At 42.8% G+C, this 25,967-nt stretch overlaps 1 protein-coding gene across 1 annotated transcript in view; it reads left to right on the forward strand.

Moving 5' to 3' along the window:
- Positions 1-25,967, forward strand: part of LOC306928416 (kelch-like protein 23) — a 375,750-nt gene that overhangs the window by 126,115 nt on the left and 223,668 nt on the right. The window lies entirely within an intron of this gene.

Below are 25,967 nucleotides of genomic sequence, written 5' to 3' on the forward strand. Positions count from 1 at the left end.
GCGATATTACATTTGGCTTTTTGAGTGAGCAATGTCCCGGCTATGTCCCTATGTCCGTCCCTATATATGTATGTATGTCCCTATATTTAGAGTACCAATAGGGGGCAGTGTTTTTTTAACAATGTGTCCCTCACCAGTGTCAGCATGATATGCCTTGACTGATACACCCTAAAGTACTGTATCTCATTCAATTGTAAATGTAAAGCTGGGTGCACTTCCTTTACCACTGTAAAATGTGGGTTTAAATGAATCTCTGCTGAAGAAAAGAAAAGAAAAGAAAAGAAAAGAAAAGAAGGCTATAGGATGACATACACATTAAACATAGGTTTAATGTGTAAGTATGAATGCAATTCAATTGTAACAGAACATCCTAAGTGTATAGGATTAGGCTATATGGAATCAACATGAAATGAAAGTGAGGAATATTAAATAAATGATGTAGCTACTGTAGCCTATACTGTACTGTACTGTACTCCCACTGAGCATGCAAATGTGTTTGCGTGTGTTGCTGCTGCACTAGAGTGATATTGGCAGTAGGAAGCAGTGCCTCCTTAATTAAACAAAATTAAGCTTTTATTATTTAACCAGTAAAAAAACACGTTGAGACCAAAGTCTCTTTTACAAGTGTGAACTGTAAACACACCCACAAGCTAAGTAGTCTAATAATGCATAGATGTTCCATATCGTCACCTTCTTAAAATAATGGCCTAAATGGCCTTCAAGATGAGCGAGGTCTGGAAAGGGCAGTTGTTTTACAGATGCAGGGTAAAAGCTAGGGCAGGGGCTGAAGCCCCCTTTGATGTCTATGTGTGCACGTCCCTGACAAGTTCAACAAATAACAATCCATGTGGAAGGCTCAACGCGGGGAGCAGAGTCAGGAGCAGGGTGTGAGAAACAAAAGGTCATGTTTCAGCTGCACTTGCATCTATGTCATCTACAGTAGTCACCTATACGCGGGGCATTGCACAGCAAGAGCCAAGCGGCAACCTGTCACTCGCAACCAGGATTGAAGGAGGGAAAAAAAGGCCCCATGTTAGTTGTGGCTTTTATAGTGGGCCAAGGAAGCTTACAGATGACGCCATGACGCTCTCGGTGGAAAGTCGTGCACTGGAAGTTCGATGAAATACATGTCAGTGGATGGAGCCGGCTGGACCAGCTCATGAACAAACACAATTTATGAAACATTGAGACCTTATAATCCGTTCATGAATATAAAAGAAGACAATAAGACATATATACCACATTATTGTCTGTTAATTGTGTTGCTTTTAGATGTGTAACTTTATAGAGGTATCTAAAGAGCACAAACTAGTTTCTGAACGTGCCAAGTATCGCAAGACTGCCCACCGTTTCCTGTCTGGCAACCAAATCTTGCGATACCTCAGAGACAGAAACGATACCTGGTATGTCTTGTTTTATATTCCTGAACTGTCTTATCAAGACTACAAACCCACCGCCAAAACAAACACGCTGCTCCACACACCAAACATGGCTGACCCCCCAGATCAGGCCTCTTCACAAAGGAGGGGATAGGCAGACAGGATGAAAAACTTTTAAACTATTAAATGAGTCTAGGAGTCTCACGTCCGAATGGTCTTTGAAGAGTTGACTGATCAAGCCAGCCGTATTTATGAAGACACTGCACGTGGCGTGGACACTGACGTTTTGTTCCACAAACACTGTTTGGGCGATAGTTCAGTGCTCTATATGCATCCAACACTTCCGCGTTCAGCTCAAGGACTATCTAAAGAGGACCAATAGTGTCGCGACTGCAGCCAGACGCTTCTCAAGAGGACCGGAAGCGAAGACCGTATGGTGGACTCCATGTTGCTCCCTGACAACTTCCTGGTCTCAACTGCGCATGTTTCTTTCCTTCCAGGGAGCAACATGGAGTCCACCATACGGTCTTCGCCTCCCGTCCTCTTTAGATCCTCTTTAGTCCTTGGTTCAGCTTGGGCTGACGCTGCACTTCCGGTCGCCAGCCGACTCATTGATTTAGTGGGCGTACGGTCGTGCAATTGTAGGAAACAAAAACGTTCTTTATAAACCAACACTATTTCATTTGATTATTTGATGTTGTGGTTTTGCATAGTTTGTATTATTTGTGTGGCGACGTTGACATGATGACATGAGTTTAATGTCTTAAAATCGCCCTTGAAAAACGGCAGCTCTTCCAGTTGTTACACAGCTGCCTCCCACTCACCCACTCCCACTCACTCACCCACACTCACTCACTCTCACTCACTCACTCACTCACTCACCCACTCACCCACTCCCACTCACTCACTCACTCACTCACTCACTCACTCACTCACTCACTCACTCTCACTCTCACTCTTTCCTCTTCGCAGATGATAGTATAATACTCAATACTGGGACAGAGGCTACGCTCACTGCTCATGCACTGACTGTATCTCTCCTACGCATGAGAAATACATATTGTGCACACTCTCTCTCTCTCTCCCTCTCTCTTTCTCACACGCGCGCACAATATCTGCATCATATAGCTACCTCTCTCTTTCTCTCACTCACACACAAAAGCACAGAAACGCACACGCTCTGGTGTAAAACGTGCACGGTGCAAACGCAGTTATAGTTGGCACGTGATGATGGAAGGCAGTTTTTTAAATCATGATGTACGCGGGCCAACCAAAATACATGGGTCTAAAATATCAGAAACACGGAACAAACTGTTTGCACTTGAAATCTTTCACCTGCCAGGATTGGGCAACATTGGACGTTCAAAGGTGGTTTTGGAGTTGTTTCTCTGAGCGGCCTGGTCTGGTCGTCAGAGAAAACTGTTTGATTGACTGAATATACTTTGTTAAGTTTGAGAACAGTAGCCTACAGCAGTATACAGGCATTGTACTCAATTCATCAAAATGCATAGAATACACTACTTTACATAACAACAACCCTGATATTGATCTGTGTACAGAGAAGGTGAAACGTGGTGGGTGGGGGTTACGGGAGGCCACCAGGGTAGCGTACAACTTCTCATCCTCAAAAGTGTACTGTGAATATACTGTAGATGCAGACCATGATGCAGGCAATCGGGGAATTAGGCTCCTAACCTAACTTGAGCTCCCCAGAAAAGCAGAACTACCGTGGCTACTGTACTGTACTGTACCTTACCTTAGTTAACCTGTGCCTTGAATTCCTTCAGCCAGGCAGCTAGCTGTTTATTTGCTATGGTTATATCATCGACCCCTCCGCTCAAGGCCAACAGAGAGCCTAATGCACACATTGGGAGTGAGAGGATCATTCTTGGTTTCTGATTGGTGCGACTACTGGGAAGTGCATAATTGCACAATAATCACATACCGGTACGCAGCAGTCCAGTTTGATGTCAAATCTGATATTTGGACATCAATAAGATGCTTTGGGAATTCATATAAGCAATACAATATACATTATACACAGTCAAAAACGGGACGACAAGGGACCTGGATATTGGAAAAACGTATCCGAAAACAGGTTGAGGAACACTGATCAATTGAAAGTGCGTCAACACGCATAGGGTGGGTTATTTTTCTTTCCATGGCTTTCTGCTGAAAAGTAGAAAAACATGGAATGCACATTTGAAGATTTAAATGACATTATTACATATTCTTCTCTGCTTTTTGCCAGTGTGAGAGAATCCAGACATGGATGAGACAGTGATAGTGTTCCTCCTGCTTTGGAGCTCAGGTAATCACTCTGTTAGAATGACACTTGTTGCTTTATGTGGATGTGAAATGACACCAAGACCTATTAGTACGGCTATAAGAGAACCGCGACGCTTAAACACATTAGTACTGCTGGTTTCTTTACATGCACTGACTGACTGTATGTGGGTCTGTGTATTTTTCGGCTATTTGAATTATAATTGTTAAAATAAAACGTAGAAATAGATTTTCTAAGAAATAGACCAGATTACCATTGGTGTGGTAACGGTTCTATTCTAGACAGAATTAAGATTTAAGAAAGAGAGAAAAAAGCGATAGCCTGAATACTGAGTACTGAATTCTCGTTCAGAGGCCGACTTCCAGGCGCCGAGGGGCCGAGGTGTGGTGTCGCTCGTGCCCGAAGGAGAGGTCTCTCTTCTGGACAGTGGACACCCAATAGTCCGTGTCATGGGCGTTTTCATTCATTAATTTTGATAATTGTTTTTATATTTGGCAGCCTGGGCCATGTCCACAGGCTAGTGGTCAGAGGCTTGAGGATTATGGGGTTGTCCAAGTGTAAAGCAAAGCAGCTTGCAACATACTGTTCAATCTCCTCCATTATAGGCAGTCGGTCTATTTGGAGAAGGTGCTTTTTGTACCCATGATTTTCTTTCGGTGTTGGAAATATGACAGACTGAAGTGACCAATGTTGGCTGTGAATAAGTTCATGTGTTGCCATATTCTGTACATTTAGGGCTTGTTTGGACTCAAGCACTGAGACACATGATGTTTCGAGTGTGTGGATATCAAAAGCATCTGAAAAAAGTTTGTGCCCTTGTTAATGTGTGTGTGTGTGTGTGTGTGTGTGTGTGTGTGTGTGTGTGTGTGTGTGTGTGTGTGTGTGTGTGTGTGTGTGTGTGTGTGTGTGTGTGTGTGTGTGTGTGTGTGTGTGTGTGTGTGTGTGTGTGTGTGTGTGTGTGTGTGAGACATGGCATGAAGTGAAATGGCAGTTGTGCCATATAGCCTATTTTGGGGATTTTTCTGCATGTATTGACAGTCAACTGTTTCTCAAACGGGTCGGGGCCCATTTGTGGGTCGCGGACATAATGGGTTTAATTATTACATGACTTGGTTGAATGCTTGATGCTGATTGGTCAATCGCTGAATTCAGCAGTGTGTTATAATAACCGCTCCACTCTGTAACAGACTGATGCCTAATCAATCCCTCGGAGCACCTGCTGCGCCCCGCTTGTTTTACTGCTGTTTCCAACATGACAGCCATGTAAACACAGTACACACACACACACACACACACACACACACACACACACACACACACACACACACACACACACACAGTCACACACACCATTGCTCTCAAAAATGTTTTTGAAAACATTTAATGTGGTACACGCCTATACTCTATCAACACCATGCTAAACTTTTTGCTCTTTTTATGAGAAGCACTTTGAGTTGCATCGCATTTCATAAAAGGTGCTATAGGCTACAAATAATGTGTTATAATATATTACTATTAATTAATTTACATATATAAAATGTATATTTATATAATATATTCATGATTGAATTTATTAGGGTTAATATAGTTAGCCTATACATTGAACCAATCTGCCTATCACGGCTTACAGGTGTGTGCGTGCGTGTGTGCGTGTGCGTACATACATGCAATAGTGTATTCCTTGACATATTGTGTGAATGACGGCCAAGCTACACCGGGCATGTGTGCGTTTTACGTAAGCGCACGGCGCGCACAAAGTACGCGTGCGAAATGCCCCTGCTACACCAGATCTGTGGCGCGCGGCAGATTTGTGCGCGACCTTCCGGGAAGATATATAGATACTAGAGCTGGGACTCGATTAAAAAATTTAATCTAATTAATTAGAAGCTTTGTGATTAATTAATCTCGATTAATCGCATTTTAATCGCATATCAATATTCAACCCGAGAACAGTGATAAACCTTTTTTTTCAAATGTTTTTTGGTATCCCAGTGAATCAATGTATAGTGACTACAGGATACCACTCATTTTCAACATTTTACTGTCATTAATATACCTTAGAGCTGTGACAAAAATCAGTAACAGTAACAAGTACATCTCAGTGACATCACAAAGCTGTACTTCATAGTGTTACTGTTTTTTGTCAGACCTCCAGTTCTAGGCAACACAAAATGGGGTGACTTATTATTTCCAGTTTTCCACACAACTCCATAGAATTTTTTTGAAAATGAGGGGTATTCCCCTTTAAGCAATACAACTTTTTTTTCTCCAACAGATAAACAAGTGCAGCAAGTGGCTATATAAAGTGTCTATGAATACTCAAATGTGCTTTACATGGTGGGGCATGAGAAAAAAAACAACAACAACTTTATTAGGGGGTAAACATTTAGACAAAGGAACAAAATAAAAAACGGTGGAATGAACTAGCTGGGGACAGTGGGGAGTGCATTTCACATGGGGTTGGGGCAGACCATTGTCTGACCACGGACTTTCACACTTGCTGCTTCAGTATGTTTCGCATCGAGGACAGCTTGACAGCTTCGTGCTGTGGTGAAATCTCCGCGAGCCTCTGCAAGGTGTGCAAGCTTCTACTCTGCGAGACATGCTAAGCTGAAGCAGCTAGCATGGAAGCTAGCTCTGATCCATAGCTCTGGCTATGGACCAGAGCTAGCATGGAAGCTACTTATGGATTATTTCCCTCTGACATTGCACACAACCATGCTGCTATCCACGCGTCCATCCGATAGCTTTTAAATCTAAATGTCCCATCCACGTAGCAAACGTTTGGGTGTTGTAAGTTGTTGTCTGACGAGTGGACTGCTGCTGCTGCTGCTGCTCCTCCCCCTGCAAGCATACTTAGCATAGCCGTGCAAGGAGTGCAGCAGCCTAATGAGCCTAGAAATGCGCCCAGTGAGAAACGTTCCGCCGTGAAAAAAAAGGTGCGATTAAATGCGTAAATTTTTTTAACGCGTTAATTTTTCTGTAGTTAATTAATCTCAATTAACGCGTTAAAGTCCCGGCCCTAATAGATACGCGCGCATTGGGGCATACGCACGTAAAAAAATTAGAACCGATACGCGCGGTATCCGTGCGTCTGGTGTAGCTGGTATCATTGACATATATTGGTCCTATCCAAACGCACTGTACGCGCGCAGTAAACGCGCGCAGTAAACGCATACGCACGAGCGCAAAATCGCCTGGTGTAGCTTGGCCGTTAAGCTCACTGTGAGAGCTACGTAGGGTTCATATTGTCATCATCATGAACACAATGGAAGATGTTTCTTTGTTTTGTTGTGATGCTCATGGTTGGAACTATAGGTCTCTACAGCAGTGGTTCCCAAACCTTTTCACGTCAAGGACCCCCAAATTGACACATATTAGCCCACGGACCCCCATTAGAAAATATATGCCAGGGACCCCCATAAGAGAAGAGTTTTACTGCTCTAGCAGTGATTCTCAACCCGTTTCATTTCAAGGACCCCCAGTTTGACATGCACGACCCCCATTTAATGGCATTTCTATCTCTATTGTAAAATCAATGTTGATTTAACTCTGAGAGTGTACAAATGGAACCAAATGGACCCAGACCCATTTGTACACTCTCAGAGTTACAGACCCATAAGGGTCCATATGGTTCCAAACTATCATTTAGCTGGGGACCTCCTGGAACTTCCTCAAGGACCCCCTGGGGGTCCCCGGACCCCACTTTGGGAACCACTGCTCTACGGTGTGTGAATTGAGATTACAGCGCCTGCCTCTCAAAGGTTTTTATTTCAGGGACCACGGCCCATAACTCTGAGAGCGTACACATGCAACCAAATCAAATGGACCGGTTTGGTTCCATTTGTACACTCTCAGAGCTACTGATCCGTAAGGGCCCATTGTGGTTCTGATTGTAACTGTCAATCATTTAGCTGTGGAGCCAGGATAGGCTATAGGCTGGGTGTGGCTGTGATCGCTCATCTATTGAACATCTCCATCCATTTATGTATTGAATCAATCCATTTCTCCACAGTGGTCTGTACGGCTATCAACACACACAGGCTGTGAGGCTTGTGGTGGAGCGGGTGGAGGGGGAGGTATACGGCGGGCAGAGGGAGGGGGGATACCTGGGGGGAGGGTTGGTGTGTGGTGCAATTAAGCTGCTGATGTTTTTGTGTGTGGGGCGCCTCACGTGTGTGTGTGTGTGTGTGTGTGTGGGGGGGGGGGGGTGCGTGTGCTTGTGTGTGTGATTGGAATACTGGACAACCCGGGAATATTGTGGGTTCATTGTGTGAATTATTTAGCATGGGGACCCCCTGGAACCCTGTCAAGGACACCTGGGGGTCCCCACATTTATGATCACCTGGAAAAGTGTATATGGCCGTTTTTAGCGCAATGAGTTGTAACAGTGTTGTTCGATGCGCGTTGATCAGCAACATGTGACGGCCAAGCTACACCAGGCTTTTATTGCTCGTTTACCCTAAACGGACCTAAATTAAACGCACGCGCGGGGTTAAACGCACGCGAAAAGCCTGGTGTAGCGTGGCCCTACGATTGTAGATCTGTATCACTGACGCCGTTGTATGATAAGTTATGCTTAACAGATTAATCGCCCAGGACGAAGTTCTTTGTCCTTTCTATTAGTAACGCCTGACGCTCAGGACGAAGTATTGTCCTAAAGACGAAGTTTATTGATACGAGAACAGATCGCCTGGCTGTATAGCCCAGGCGCGCCTGCTGGGCTCTCCTCGGTGACGGGCAAGACTGAGACGTCATCAAAAAACTCCCTCTGTTTAGCTAATGAAAACGAAAATCTTAAAACGTTCATAAATCGCGATCTAAATCATCCCGTCTTTTTCTGAAAAAATATCCTGTGTTAGACGGCGCTCCGCGGTCCAGTCGCTAGTCTCGATAGATTTATTCTTGTCTCCCGTTGTTGTCGATCGATTCTAAAGTGCTGTGGCTATTGTTAGCTGCTACACAACATCATGAACTTCCGGCCGGTCCGTCCGGAAAAGGCGTATAAATCGACTGGGCGCATGAATGTAATGGATTAAATAGTTCCGGGCAATTAAAGTTTAATAATGACATGTGTTGCATGTCTGTGAGGACGTGGGTTTATAATTATGAGAATAAACATAGCATATGCTAATGCCAATTATTATTATTATTATTGTCGCGAGAGACACGACCAAAGCCTTTCCGGGGGTCCCCAGCCAAAAACGTTGAGAACCCCTGCTGTAGAGGAGTACTAGACTAAAATGCGAGCAAACCTGTTAATTTACAACAAACTATTGCTTGCCAGCTATTTTTATTTCATGTGAGCTGAGTCTGATAGAAATCGTAGTTACTCATAATTCCCATCCTGGAGCAAATACATAGCAGTGAAGAGGAGAACCAAAGGACATCTTGCACGTGTATTAATTATTTCAACAGATAAAGCACAAATACAACCAACCAGCTGTTGTTCCACTGAAGCTCATTTAGTTTGTTATGTTTCTCCTCAGCTCTCCATGCTACACCTTCACATGACACCACAGGTAAGACTGTGTGTGTGTGTGTGTGTGTGTGTGTGTGTGTGTGTGTGTGCGTGCGTGCGTGCGCGCGTGTGCGTCCGTCCGTCCGTCCGTCCGTCTGTCTCACTTTAGGGTTTGTGTATTTCTAAAAGTAAACCAACTCAAGTGTATTAAATGTCTCACTTTATCCAGAGGTGGAGCCCTTCCTCATTGTTGCCAACGGTGTCAACCTGATGAGGATCAGCTTGAACGGCTCCAGCTCCACAGAGCTCAAACAGGTGAAAACCATTGGACATAATCAACAACACATCCTATATGTAATCCTATACAATATTCTACACACACTGCTTTTGACATTCTGGAATGTATTCCAGTCTGAGACTAACACAACTGCTGTGGTGTGACAGGACTTGAAGGAAGCAGAGTCTCTGGACTATGACTATCAGCAGCAGAAGATCTACTGGGTAGAGCGGACACAACGCCGGCGCAGCATGATCAGTGTCATGAACATCAACGGCAGTGACGTCCAGGTCAGTGTGACAACGACAACTATGAGGATGAATGAAGGATACTTGTTGTATTTATACTAGTACTCAGATTACTTATAATAGCCAGTTGGGCAGTAACGAGTTACTTGTTGTATATTACTGTAATATTATTATTTAACCCAGTAACGAGTACTGTAAGGTATTACTTAACCAAAAACATGTAGGCCTAATATGTAAAAAATAGCACATATTTCATATTTCTCAGAGTTTTGTTGGCTGCCTTTTGAAAACATTTAGTTTAAAAGGTCAAGAGATATTTAACTGCTGTATTTTATATAGATATCTACTGTACACAATGTGGAATATGCAGCAGAAAAAGATGAGAGACTATTTTTGTTTTATATTATTCAGTTTGGTGACTGAATTATGCAAATGAATTTGATTCAGTTTTAAAGGAGATGGCTAAACAGATTGTGTTGTTTTACAGTTTTTTTTGCAGGAGGTCGGGGGTTAAAATGTAATATAATATTTAATATATTACTGATTGCAAGTAATAAGTCATATAACATAATTTATTTTTAAAGTGGAATGTGGAACTGAGTCAAACAATATTTAAATTAATGACTCAACTCCTACAATTCCAAGTGCTTCTCAGGGTGGGAGGTCCCCAGTTCAAATATGATTCATTTTGGGGGTCCCCAGTTAAAAAATGATTCATTTTGGGGGTCTCCAGTTCAAATATGATTCATTTTGGGGGTCTCCAGTTCAAATATATGATTCATTTTGGGGGTCTCCAGTTCAAATATATGATTCATTTTGGGGGTCCCCAGTTCATATATGATTCCAACTGAACAGTTTGAGAACCGCTGAGTTAGTGTACACACACACGCACGCACGCACGCACGCACGCACGCACGCACGCACGCACGCACGCACGCACGCACGCACGCACGCACGCGTGCTTGGACACACACGCGCGCACACACATTTTGATTTTAGTTTAGTCACAATAACAATTTAAAAGACTATGACTAAACTAAAATCAAAATTAGCTGAATTTTACATTAATCATTACATTAATTAATTAAATGAGACCTGACAACAGATTCTACAAATGACTTCTAAATCATGACAGTTTGCTGAAAAACCTATTTTTCTATGTCAGTGGTTCTCAAACTGTTTTCAAGTCAAGGACCCACAGAATTATCTGTATTTGGCTGCGGACCCCCCCCAAGTATGTTGTTGCAGGGACCCCTCCAGAAGCAAAGATTTTAATTATAATATAATCATATTCAAAGATTACAAAAAAATAGCAAGCTCGTACAAGCTCGTAGCGCGGCACTCGGCGCCACGCTAGTTTTAGTCGACTAAATGTACAGATTGTTTATGCATTTAGTCTTAGTTGTAGTCATTGTAGCTTAGTTTTTATTTTGTTTTAATTTAGTGTTCCTCAACACACACAGCCGCACACACACACACACACACACACACACACACACACACACACACACACACACACACACACACACAGACACACACACACACACACACACACACACACACACACACACACACACACACACACACACACACACACACAGTCACGCACACACACACACACACACAACAAGTTGCTCTAACTATCATAATGTAAGAATGAAGGCATGAGTATATTCAGAGTGCATGTATGGTTCATTAACAGGTCATTCACGACACGTCGACCATCACACCACATAGTCTGGCTGTTGATTGGATAGGAGGAAACCTATACTGGACTGACTATATACATCACACCATAGGGGTGTCCAAACTAAACGGGTCGTACCCAACAGTCCTGCTCAACACTGACCTGGACCTGCCATATGCCATAGCTGTGGATGTACGCTACGGGTAAGAACACTGTGGTGACATCATGAACCACACACTGAATTTATCAACCATCCTGTGAATAGGGCTGTCACGTTTACACTTTTTAAGTTGATTAATTGTCACACAAATAATTACTATTAACAATTTAATTTTGTTTTTGACATTGAACATTAAAACAAATCAATGTAATGAATCAATTTTAATTTCAGATTGCCTTGAAGGCTTCGTAATCAAAAATTGCACAGGACAGATTATGACAATAATTATGTAAAGACATATACTGACATATTTAATAGTATACTTAAAAAAAACATGTTAAATAAATACAGATACATTTAAACACACACACACACACACACACACACACACACACACACACACACACACACACACACACACACACACACACACACACACACACACACACACACACACACACACACACACACACACACACACACACCTGACCCTGACACATGTGTCTCCCTGACAGATACTTGTACTGGTCAGACATCATGAACAACATAGAGAGGATGGGGATGGACGGCACCACCAGGACAGTCATCGTGGATAAGATCTCTGAGCCCTGGGGCCTGACGTTAGACTACATCGATGATCACATCTACTGGACCAACAGTAGGAAATACATTGAGTTTGCCAACCTGGATGGAACCAACAGACAGACAGGTGCACAACACATGTATATGCACGCACGCACGCACGCACGCACACACGCACGCACGCACGCACGCACGCACGCACGCACGCACGCACGCACGCACGCACGCACGCACGCACGCACGCACGCACGCACGCACGCACGCACGCACGCATGCACGCACACACACGCATGCACACACACACGCACACGCACGCGCACACTCTCACGCGTGCGAACACACACACACACACAGAACACATGCATACCGACCCATGCTCACTCACTCACTCACGCACACACACACACGCACGTACTCACGCATGCACACATGCACGCACACATACACACACATAAAACATTGTTCACTTTGTTATACTCTAATGTATGTTAAAGCAGTATTTGTAGGACTTTATTCATGCATTTTATAACAGTCTGACTCTTTTTATTTGGAGTTCTGTGTGTCTGTAGTTGTGAGTCAGCGCAACATCTGGACTATTACTGTGTTTGAGGATCACATCTTCTGGACAGACGGGACCAGCTCCATCTACAGAGCCAACAAGACTCATGGTACCAACACGACCACAATCATCAGCAGGCGGAACAATCCATCGGGCATCCACATCTACCACCCCTCTAGACAACCTGAGGGTCTGTACCACCTGCTGTAACACTCTCATTATTACTCTTCATTATGTTTCATGACTTTTATTTATTCTGTATTGTTGTATTAATTGATATGTTTTGAAAAGTGAAAACAACCTGTTGGTCCTATTGTGATAATGCCATTATAGGCAAGCTTAATTCTTGCATTATATGTGGACATATCTAAATGACCCCCCCCCCCCCCACACACACACACACACACACACACACAACATAAAGAATATATAAATTAATACATAAATACATGAAAAAAAAAAGAATGTGACAACAGCAGATGTACAATTCCACAATGCATCGTGGTGGGATGTGTTGAGAACTTGTAGAACAGCTGTTTTCATTATGAATACAGGTGTTCCTTATATATTGTTTTACTTACACACATCGGCGTGTCTCTTGGTTACAACAGGTTTATAAAGCACTGTTGTAACATATAGGTGTGTGTTCTCATATTCCTTACATGTGTTGCATGTTTTCTCCACCCTGCAGTGTCCGGTCATCCATGTCAGACCAACAATGGAGGCTGCAGTCACCTGTGTCTGCTCTCACCTGGAGGAGGCTACAAGTGTTCCTGTCCCACCGACTCCTACTTGTCATCTGACAACAAGCAATGCATGTCCAACTGCACTGCCAGCCAGGTGATTCACCTCAGCTTCTCTTGTGTTACTCTGTATGACTTTATCCATTAAGGACGGGAACCCCTTTTGGTGTTTTAAGCATTATGTTATACTTTAGCCATTGACAAATAGCAGATCTACAAGCTCATAGCGCGGCACCGATTGCCGTGCTATTTGTCAAATGTGGCGCAAATCTTTGAATGTATATTCTTTCAGGGCGAACGTTTTGAACTCGTATCTTTGCAGGGAGGGTCCCTGGAACAACATATTTTCAGATGGGGGTCGGCGGCCAATTACATATAATTGTTGGGGTCTTTGACATGAAATAGTTTGAGAATCACTGACATAGAAACATAGGTTTTATAGTTTGAGAATCACTGACATAGAAACATAGGTTTTATAGTTGAGAATCACTGACATAGAAACATAGGTTTTATAGACAACTGTCATGATTTAGAAGACATTTTGTAGAATCTGGTCCTCAGTCCTAAATGGGTTACATGTCTTTGATACATTACTGATTATTATGGACCTAAACCTCTGTCTCCCCCTTCAGTTTGTTTGTCAGAAAGACACGTGCATTCCATTGTCGAAATGTGACTGTGAGGACGAACATGCTGACTGCTGTGAGTAGAGACTGAACCATTACCTCAGTATATGCTTTATTATCACTGTTTACACTGATTACAATTAATCCTTCTATGTATTCTAAAAACACTAATACATGCTTTATCAGAATAATAATAACACAGTATGAATGCATTAGACAGACAGACTTCATTTCCAGAGTAACATTAGAGTGAAACTAATTTATTCATTATTTTTCTCCTCAGCTCTCCAACTAAAACCAACTCACAACTCAACAGGTGAACAAAATTTAAACTGATTTTTATATCATATTATCCAAGGTATTGTAATGAATGTAATCCGTTTTGACTGCTTATTGCTCTCTGTACAGAGTCCGAAGATGTCAGGTTGGTGGGAGGGACCAGTAACTGTACTGGCATACTGGAGATGAAACACCAGGGAGAGTGGAGACCAGTGTTGGCTTGGTTTGACTGGAACAGGATGTCATCATCTGTAGTGTGTAGACAGTTGGATTGTGGATCTGCTCTTTCAACAGAATTTGCTTCTAGTTCTACACGTCAACCAGGATGGGTGATTCCATCTTCCTGTGTTGGCTCTGAGTCTTCACTGATGGAGTGTGGACCAGTAAAGTCGTATAATTCCACTCTTACACTGAAGCTCAACTGTTCAGGTAAAAGGAATAAACAGTATATGCATCAACAATGTAAAAGTTGTGTTATCATCAACAGTTACATCATACAGAGCAATTTACATGTGTGATCGGAATACGCAAAGCAAGCATGAACTTAGCTCCGTTTGGAACCTCTATATCTACGCTGCTACGCTTTAGCTCCGAGATGAGGTTCCAACAAAAGCTATCCCTGCGCTGGTAGAAATGGGTTGAGCCCAGTAGTGGAATAAACCCCTTTCGCAGGATTTAAAACCGGGGAAACAAATCGTACTGGCTGACAAACAACCGCTTTGGTTGTTTGATGCCTCAGTTAAAATGTTAGGTGCCTATGTTAAGTTTATCAACTGTATCTTAGTTCTGATACCTTTTCCTTTTGAAATAAATACTGCAGAAGGGGTTTAATCTACTTGTCGACGGGCTCTACACAGCTAGACTCCATTTCTACCAGCGCAGGGATAGCTTTTGACGGAACCTCATCTCGGAGCTAAAGCGTAGCAGCGTAGATATAGAGGTTCCAAACGGAGCTAGCATGAACTGTAGTCAACAAGTTAAAGAATCACACAAATGCAGAAACAAGTGTAGAGGGAACCGTGTAGTGCCTAAAAGATACTAGGAAACATTTCACTGCTTGTACTTTAGACGTTAGTTCCAGTGGAACCTTCAAAAGAAGGGTTTCACTGAAAAATGCTGGCAGTTAGGGAATAATTAATTAATAAAAGCAGGCAGAGCGAGACTGTTTAGAGTCCTATAAGTGGCCGTTGGCCGTACAGCACAGAGACTAAGTTGAATGCAATATAAAACTAAACTTAAAATCTTGTCTAACTCGTTCTATGCAGGCAATGAGTTGTTTAATGACGTAAACACAAAAATAAAACAGCACCCCTCATGATGTCATATGTGGCAGCCAAATGGACTGTTTGTTAGAGTGTTTGTTTGTTGTTGTTTGTTTAAGGATGTGAAGCGCCCCTCACTTCACACGAGTGTGATTTAAATAATAATAATAATAACTGTGGGCTCTAGTCGTGAGCCCACAATTATTGAAAGTATAATAATTCCGCTCTCAAGATATAATACAACTTTCTTCTAAATACTAACCCCCCCTTTCTCTCTCTTTCTCTCTCTCTCTCTCTCTCTCTCTCTCTCTCTCTCTCTCTCTCTCTCTCTCTCTCTCTCTCTCTCTCTCTCTCTCTCTCTCTTTCTCTCTCTCCAGAGTCTGTGAGGTTGGTGGATGGTCCTAGTTTGTGTTCAGGCAGAGTGGAGGTGAAGTCTAAAGAGCCGTGGGCCTCAGTGTGTGAAGGTGACTTTGACCAGCAGGATGCAGAGGTGGTCTGTAGGGAGCTTGGTTGTGGAGCTCCTTCAGTCATCGAGGGGGCGCTCTATGGAGAAGTGAACACTCCCATATGGGCCAAAGAGTTCCAGTGTGAAGGCACTGAGTCTGCTCTCCTGGACTGTAGAGCCTCAAACTCAACCAGAAACACCTGTTTGCCTGACAAGACCATTGGACTCACCTGCTCAGGTGAGTTACAAACTACACCCTGCAATCATTTTGAGGGCCGCTAGCTATAGGAGGGGCTAGTAGCCCCTCCTATAGCCAGCTTTCTGTGTCTGTGTGTGCCACGGAATTTAGGCTAAAAGTGAGGACAGATAAGTGAAATTGTGATTGGCCGGAATGTGATGATAAGAGCACCCCTCACTTCACACAAGTGTGATCTTTCATGTTTCTTATAAAGTAATACTGTTTAAATGTTTACTCACTTGTCTCTTTACAGTGGTTGAAGATGTCAGGTTGGTGGGAGGAACCAGTACCTGTTCTGGTATACTGGAAATAAAACACCAGGGAGAGTGGAGATCAGTGGACGGTGGGTTTCACTGGAACCTGAAGTCCTCCTCTGTAGTGTGCAGACAATTGGACTGCGGCTCTGCCGTTTCAACAGAAAGGACTTCTGGTTTCACACAACAACCTGTATGGAGGATTACACCTTACTGTGTTGGGTCTGAGTCTTCACTGAGCGACTGTGTCATATTGGAGAATCATGTCACACGGAAAGGTTTGATTACAGGCAAACCCACTGTGAACTGTTCAGGTAACACAATGACAGCAGTCCTTACAGTCTCTCATTTCATCTGTGTGCGTGCGTGTATGTATGCGTGCATGCGTGCGTAAGTGTCTTGTGTGTGCATGTGTGTTTATGCGTGTGTGCATGCCTATGTGTGTAGTGACTAGAAAACGCCTTTAGTCTCATGATGATGATGATTAGTTATTTGTGTTTTGATTTATTGACATTTCCATATTTATTACTTTATTTTAGAATAGGTACAACACTGTTATCTGTTTAGGGTTTCAGTAAAACAACGTTGACTTCTCTGATGTGATTAGATTCAATTTGCATCCATAATGCATTCATACATTCTCTTGTAGATCACTAACATAATTGTAAAATCTCTCTCTCTCTCTCTCTCTCTCTCTCTCTCTCTCTCTCTCCAGAGTCTGTGAGGTTGGTAAATGGTCCTAGTTTGTGTTCAGGCAGAGTGGAGGTGAAGTCTAATGAGTCGTGGGCCTCAGTGTGTGAAGGTGACTTTGACCAGCAGGATGCAGAGGTGGTCTGTAGGGAGCTTGGATGCGGAGCTTCTTCGGCCCTCAAGGGGGCGCTCTATGGAGAAGTCAAGGCTCCAATGTGGGCCAAAGAGTTCCAGTGTGAAGGCACTGAGTCTGCTCTCCTGGACTGTAGAGCCTCAAACTCATCCAGAAACACCTCCTCATCGGACAAGTCTGTTGAACTAACCTGCTCAGGTAAAAGGATAATCATTTTATAATGAGAGTAATAACATGTTTCCTTTTTTTCCTTGAGCGGTGCTGACCGCTTCAACAAGTGACTTTGTGTGCATGTTAATTCCCCCCTAATTCCCATTCAAATCAATGCAAAATAAACTAGAACTGCACTCTGTCGAGTGCCTACTTGCGCGTTGCACACAAGTAGGCCATAAATGGCCTACTAGTCCGCAAGCAGAGCGCGCAAGTTTGTCTACCGCTACGAACTTTCAAATCTCAGCCTCTCTGTAAAACATTGAAATTAAATTCTAAAGTCGTGTTATAACTGGCTGTCAATGGTGACGTAATTACGATATGTTTCAATATTGGTTGGGTAACAGGTACAATGTATGTATGTATACATGTATGTACATTGTAAGTTAAAAGTACTATACTGTGGTCGGCTGGCTTTTTTATGTGCGTATGCTTGGTAGGTATATATACTGACATAATTAAGATATGTTTCAATGTCGGGTTATAACTGGCTGTCGATGGTGACGTTATTAGGATATGTTTCAGTGTCGGGTGAATTAAAGGTAATGTCTGTATGTATACATGTATGTAATCTGAAACCTATCTTTATTACGTCACCATTAAAGCCAGTTATAACCCGGCATTGATACATATCTAAATTACGTCACCATCAATACCTACCAGCTCAGTGGCCTTGTGGTTAGAGTGTCCGCCCTGAGACTGGGAGGTTGGGGTTCAATCCCCGGCCGGGTCATACCAAATACTCTAAAAATGGGACCCAGTGCCTCCCTGCTTGACACTCAGCATCAAGGGTTGGATTGGGGGTAAGTCCCTGCGACATACTAGCGTCATGTCCAGGGGGTGTACTTGTACATCAAGCTGCCTCACGCTACAGAAACAGGAGATAGGCTCCTGCCCTATGGGCCTCATGGCTCGGCAAGGCTACTTACTATCAATACCTACCAAGCATACACGTGCATTCGTACCAGCACGACCACAATACTTGTAACTTGTAATGTAAAGAAATTACTATGATGTCATGTACTTGATAGTGGGTGCAGCAGATCAACTCATCAACTGCTTCTATGCCCAGCTTTGTGGGTCTGTGTGAACACAAACATTGGCTGATGATTGGATAAAAGTGAGGGCAGAAAAGTGAAGATGCCAAAAGTGATTGGCCAGAATGACATTTGTGATGATTTGATTGGCTGAGCACAGAATGTGATTTGTGATGATGCATGATGATAAGATAAAAGATAAAAAAGATAAAGAACATTTTATTGTCCAATAAATGTACATAAACATTTAAATGCATTAAAATACTATATAAAATGTATTCACATAAACGCAGCAACAGTGATCATGAACAGTGGGAATTAGGTGAACTTATTTAAAATGTCCACAGCAGTTGGCACAAACAACATTTTGTAACCCTAGAGCGCCCTTTCGTGTGAAGTGAGGACGCTACAAGTGATTAGCCTTGAGGATTAGCCTTGAGGAGTTGAGGACTTGACATAAAAAGGACTTAACAGAAAAGTTAAGGTGTAAATTGTGACTGGCCAGAATGAGATGATGTATGATGATAAGAGTGCCTCTCACTTCACATGGGTGTGATTTGTATTTATGTATTTATTGATGTATTTATTTATGTGTGTATTTATTTATTTATGTGTGTATTTCTTTCTTTCTTTCTTTCTTTCTTTCTTTCTTTCTTTCTTTCTTTCTTTCTTTCTTTCTTGCGTTTACTCTCTTGTCTCTACAGTGTCTGATGATGTCAGGTTGGTGGAAGGAACCAGTAACTGTGCTGGTATACTGGAGATGAAACATCAGAGAGAGTGGAGACCAGTGGACGGTTGGTCTGACTGGAACCTGCAGTCCTCATCTGTAGTGTGTCGTCACCTTGGCTGTGGCTCTGCCGTTTCAACAGAGAGGAGTTCTGGTGTTACACATCAACCTGCCTGGAGGATTGCACCTCACTGTGTTGGGTCTGAGTCTTCTCTGAGTGACTGTGGAAATAAGATGTCTTCCACCTCCTTGTACGTACTGGAGGTGAACTGTTCAGGTAACAAACTACTACTTCAACGACAGTAATGTCTGACAAAGCCACAGGAAACACTGGCCCTGATCAATTAAACCATTCGGAGCCATTACATTACTTGTTATTACTTTCATCTATCTTGTTTTATTATGCCTTTATCGTCAGTGACTTGAAATCTCTCTCTCTCTCTCTCTCTCTCTCTCTCTCTCTCTCTCTCTCTCTCTCTCTCTCTCTCTCTCTCTCTCTCTCTCTCTCTCCAGACTCTGTGAGGTTGGTGAATGGGACTACTTTGTGTTCAGGCAGAGTGGAGGTGAAGTCTGATGAGTCTTGGGTCTCAGTGTGTGAAGGTGACTTTGACCAGCAGGATGCAGAGGTGGTCTGTAGGGAGCTTGGGTGTGAGGCTCCTTCAGTCCTCCAGGGGGCGCTCTATGGAGAAGCCAATGTTTCAATGTGGACCAAAGAGTTCCAGTGTAAAGGCCACGAGTCTGTTCTCCTGGACTGTGGAACTTCAGACTCAACTAGAAACACAAGCTCACCTTACAAGTCTGTTGGACTCACCTGCTCAGGTAAAAGACAAGCTAAACCTTTGGTTTGGTACGTTGGATTATTATTTCATGAATAAATAAATATGAATCTTTACTGTTTATTCTCTGGTCTCTGTACAGAGTCTGACGATGTCAGGTTGGTGAGGGGAACCAGTAAGTGTATTGGAATACTGGAGATGAAACACCAAGGAGAGTGGAGACCAGTGGATGGTCGGTCTGACTGGAACCTGAAGTCATCATCTGTAGTGTGTCGACAGCTGGAGTGTGGCTCTGCTGTATCAAGAGAAAGGACTTCTGCTTCTACACATGAACCTGTATGGTGGATTTCAGCTTCCTGTGTTGGGTCTGAGTCTTCACTGAGGGAGTGTGGAACAAAGAGGTCTGGCAATTCCACTGCCAGACTGGAGATTATCTGTTCAGGTAAAACAATGACTTCAACAATGACACTTTTACATTATGTCATCTATTTGTCATCTATCTGTCTGTCTATATTATAATTAAACTGGTCATACAGTCAAATCTACTGTATTACCAATTTCAGCCAATCACCTCTGTCTTGTTCCAGATCTGCTGTTTAAGCCAATCATCACCTTTGTACGCTCCCTTTCTGAAAGCCAGCAGCAGGAGCTGCAGCTGATGGAGGCTTCCAGCTTCAACACCAGCTGCTCCATCCAGCCAGCTGTCAATCACACTGCATCCAACACAACACACATCACTGCATCCAACACAACACCACTGGATACAACACAACACACATCACCACTGGATACAACACAACACACATCTCTGGATACAACAGAACACACATCACTGCATCCAACACAACACCACTAGATACAACACAACAAACAACACCACTGGATACAACACAACACACAACATCAATGGATACAACACAACATACATCTCTGGATACAACAGAACAAACATCACTGGATACAACAGAACACACATCACTGGATACAACAGAACACACATCACTGGATACAACACAACACACATCACTGGATACAACACAACACACATCACTGGATCCAACACAACACACAACATCTCTGGATACAACACAATACACAACGCCAGTTATACGCCAATCAGTGCGTACCTTAGTACACTCCATTTCTGAAAGCCAGCAGCAGGGGCTGCAGGTGATGGAGGGTTCCAGCTTCAGCATCAGATGCTCCATCCTGCCACAGTACCCAGGAGGCTTCTTCCACCTCACCTTCACTGGATCCAACACCACACACAACTACACCCAGCCAGCTGACAACCATTCTGTATCCAACACAACACACAACGTCACTGCATCCAACACAACATCACTGGATACAACACAACACACAACATCTCTGGATACAACACAATACACAACGCCACTGGATACAACACAACACACAACATCTCTGGATACAACGCAACACACAACACCACTGGATACAACACAACACACAACGCCACTGTATTCAACACAACAAACAACATCTTTGGATACAACACAACACACATCACTGGATACAACACATCAAACAACATCTTTGAATACAACACAACACACATCACTGTATTCAACACAACAAACAACATCTCTGGATGCAACACAACACACAACACCACTGAATGCAACACACAACATCTCTGGATGCAGCGAAACTCAAAACCATACCCAGACAGCTGTCAATCACTCTGCCACATTCCTGTTTCCTGCAGCAAACCACACCCACCAGGGAAGTTACATCTGTGTTTATCACATCCACATTTTCTCTCACAACTTCTCCTCTAAGAGCGAGGTCCTGTCTATCACTGTCACAGGTAACACGAAATGTGGTTTCAAGTCACAATTTGAAACTCAATCAAGCAATATTTAAGCTATTATTTTGCATGATGTTGGATGTTCTAACATATTTAACATATTTCCCTCACAGCTTCTCATCTGACATCTAACATTCTGAAATATACAGTCATGGTGCTGCTGGTCTTGATCCTGATAATTGCTGTCCTCTATCGTCTCTGGAAGGTAATTTTACTTCTTTATTCAACATAAGACTGCAATGTAGATGCAGCAGTTTAGTCAGACATTTTTCATTTAAGGGAGCCGATTAATTAAAGCCGGGCACTGCTGTGTTTCTCCAGGTCATCAGAAGGCGTCGTGCGGGAGCGCAGGACATTGGCGTTGTTTATTATAATGTAAGACGGGAGAGCGTTGAGATAGTTTATTATAACGAATTTGCTCGTTCCGATGTTGAAGCCGGACTGAGTGAGGAGCCAGATTACCACCAGTATGAAGAGCCAGATCAACAAGGAGGTGCTGAAGCTTCACCCTGTGAGGAGACGGATTACCACCAGTATGATGATGTGGGTGTACGAGGAGGTGCTGAAGCTGCACCCAGTGAGGAGACAGATTACCAGACACAACACCTGTATGATGATGAAATGAAATGAAATGATTACTATATTTACCCAGGGTATCTGGGCTAAGCTCAAGAACTTGTTTCCAGCCAGGCCCTGCTCATAGAACACATTTCATCGTAGTGGTTCAATGCCTTGTTCAAGGGCACTTCAGCGGTGGTAATTTTAACGTGTCGGACAGCTGATTCGAACTGGCGACCTTCCGGTATCAAGACCGCTCCGCTATCCGTTCGGCCACCGCTGATGTGGGTGTACAAGGAGGTGCTGAAGCTGCACCCAGTGAGGAGACAGATTACCATCAGTATGATGATGTGGGTGTACGAGGAGGTGCTGAAGAGACAGAATACCATCAGTATGATGATGTGGGTGTACGAGGAGGTGCTGAAGAGACAGATTACCATCAGTATGATGATGTGGGTGTACGAGGAGGTGCTGAAGAGACAGATTACCATCAGTATGAAGATGTGGGTGTACGAGGAGGTGCTGAAGAGACAGATTACCACCAGTATGATGATGTGGGTGTACGAGGAGGTGCTGAAGGGGCAGGAAGAGGCAGGAGACCTCCTGTGTACGAGGTGGATCTCTAAAGGCTAATTCATGCTCAGTTTGAATTTTGAAAGCATCCAAACTGTCTGCGTTGCCACAGAACGTGAACAAGGACGTGGGTGGTATAGTCTCGTGCGTCCTCCCAACCAATCAGAGTACGGGACATTTTATGAAGTGCAACCTTTCTTTCTTTCTTTCTTTCTTTCTTTCTTTCTTTCTTTCTTTCTTTCTACACTGCCGGCGGAGGTTATCCACAACACATTCTTTTTTTCGTTTAGACGTTACATTCGTAGCACGTAGCATTGAGCTAATAGCCACCTGCTTGCTCAGGGTATAAATTCAATGTTGACCGTCAGGTCAAAGTTCGTGTCAGATCCTGTGTCTAGGTGAGACGTGACCTTAGGTGTGATTTACGGTCGCTTTAAGGTTATATTTATCAATTACAATCTCAGTGTTTTGCCAATCATTTGGGGGCCCACTTGTTATATCCTCACGGCCCAGAGGTTGGGAATCACTGCATTAAAGAGAGATATTGATTATAGTGTGTCCACCCTCATTATGTTCATCAATGTATTATAGCTATCAGTAATTAATCATCAATAAATGGATGTTATGGATCCTACTGTAAACAATACAGGCCTATATGCAGCACATGTGTCATATTCTAGTCATTGAGGTCAGGTCATAGATTGTCACAGTGAATCATTAGTCTATTGATCTCTGTGTGGACCTGGTTGGGTTGTAACGATTGTTTCTCTTGGTACAGTAGCATTTGGAGTTGTCTTAAAATTTGATGAATATAGATTTTTGTATAATTATGCTTTATGGTATTTTCTTTTGAGCACCGTGCCTGAGGATCTGTTAATAATAAGGTTGCATTATCATTTTATCATTAATTACAATCATAATTTTGCCTGACATTTTATTAAAATGGTGCGATATTTTCTGTTTTTGTTCATATTATTTTAAACAAGCTTGTTACGAGCAGTAACCCTGAGTGTATATACTAGCAACATAGATTCGTGTTTGTTCATTTTTCATGGTTTATGATCTCTTAGCGCATATAACCTTTTTCTTATTTCCATGTCATTCCTTATCTCTCTTGTGTTCTGATGTTGAAGTGAACGTTGGTATTGGTCCATAATGGACGAGCCCATCCATCAGGGACGTGCAGAGAGTGTTAGAGAGGCAGGGGCTGAAATCCCGTAAGAGGGCACTTTTGGACGAAAATAGCAGATCTACAAGCTCTCAACGCGTCGCGCTGCGGCGTGTTGAGAGCTTGTAGATCAGCTATTTTCAGGGCGCAACCCAGCACTCTTTAGCTAGTGGAGATGCGGTGTAACGACATGGATTTCTAAACATATTATTTGTTCAACGCAAAATACTGCGTTCAAGTTCAGGAGACTTCGGAAAAAAGCAATTCTCCTGAATGCTGCCTTCTGGCATGGCATGGAAAGGAGAGGAGGGCATTTGCATTTATTTCACCATAGTAAATGCTGCATTTATGGTCTGGAGAGGGCAGTTGTTTTACAGACGGGTAAAAAGGCAGGGGCTGAAGCCCCCTTTGGTGTCTATGTGTGCACATCCCCGCTATCCATCAAACCATTATTATTATTATTATTATATATATATGAATGAAGCTATAGGTTCCATCCAGCCATTCAACCATTTGACCTGAATGCTTCTTAACAGCTGTAACGTTCACTGTTGATTGACATTGACATTTGACAGCAGCGTTAAACACTTACCGTGCATTCAATTATGTTATGTTATGTTTGATTATTCAAATATATCTTGTGAGAAAAAAAGAAAAAATATCCTCAATAAAGATTCAACTATTGAGTACAATGAAGTGTTTCCATCTCCTACTCCCTATGTCCGTCCCTATATATGTATGTATGTCCCTATATTTAGAGTACCAATAGGGGGCAGTGTTTTTTTAACAATGTGTCCCTCACCAGTGTCAGCATGATATGCCTTGACTGATACACCCTAAAGTACTGTATCTCATTCAATTGTAAATGTAAAGCTGGGTGCACTTCCTTTACCACTGTAAAATGTGGGTTTAAATGAATCTCTGCTGAAGAAAAGAAAAGAAAAGAAGGCTATAGGATGACATACACATTAAACATAGGTTTAATGTGTAAGTATGAATGCAATTCAATTGTAACAGAACATCCTAAGTGTATAGGATTAGGCTATATGGAATCAACATGAAATGAAAGTGAGGAATATTAAATAAATGATGTAGCTACTGTAGCCTATACTGTACTGTACTGTACTGTACTCCCACTGAGCATGCAAATGTGTTTGCGTGTGTTGCTGCTGCACTAGAGTGATATTGGCAGTAGGAAGCAGTGCCTCCTTAATTAAACAAAATTAAGCTTTTATTATTTAACCAGTAAAAAAACACGTTGAGACCAAAGTCTCTTTTACAAGTGTGAACTGTAAACACACCCACAAGCTAAGTAGTCTAATAATGCATAGATGTTCCATATCGTCACCTTCTTAAAATAATGGCCTAAATGGCCTTCATGAAATGGCCTTCATGACACTGGCCACCTCGGGAAAATTGGCCTAAGTCCTAATTGAAAAGGATCATGCTGTTCCCGACCCTGTTATAGTAAAATGGCCAAGAGAGTGACAACAACGTTGTTCCGACCTCCCGTTAGGCCGACCCATTACAAACCCGTATATTTTGAAAACAAAGCAATATTGCCTCATCAAAGTTAATTGGTTTTGTTACTTCATGTATTGTCAATGACTTCCATGAGAGGGAGAGAGAGGTGGTGGAGTTAGTTGCTTGACAGTTTGAGCCGAACTCCGATGGAGTTTAAAAGGTTTTGTCCGAAGTGCTTTTTACTGCATTGGTTCAATATTTTAGAAACACAGACTTAAAGTGTGTTAAATATCGCTAAAAAGAAAGAAAGAAA

Source organism: Electrona antarctica (assembly GCF_951216825.1).
Source record: "Electrona antarctica genome assembly, chromosome: 8".
In the NCBI taxonomy this organism is placed as follows: domain Eukaryota; kingdom Metazoa; phylum Chordata; class Actinopteri; order Myctophiformes; family Myctophidae; genus Electrona; species Electrona antarctica.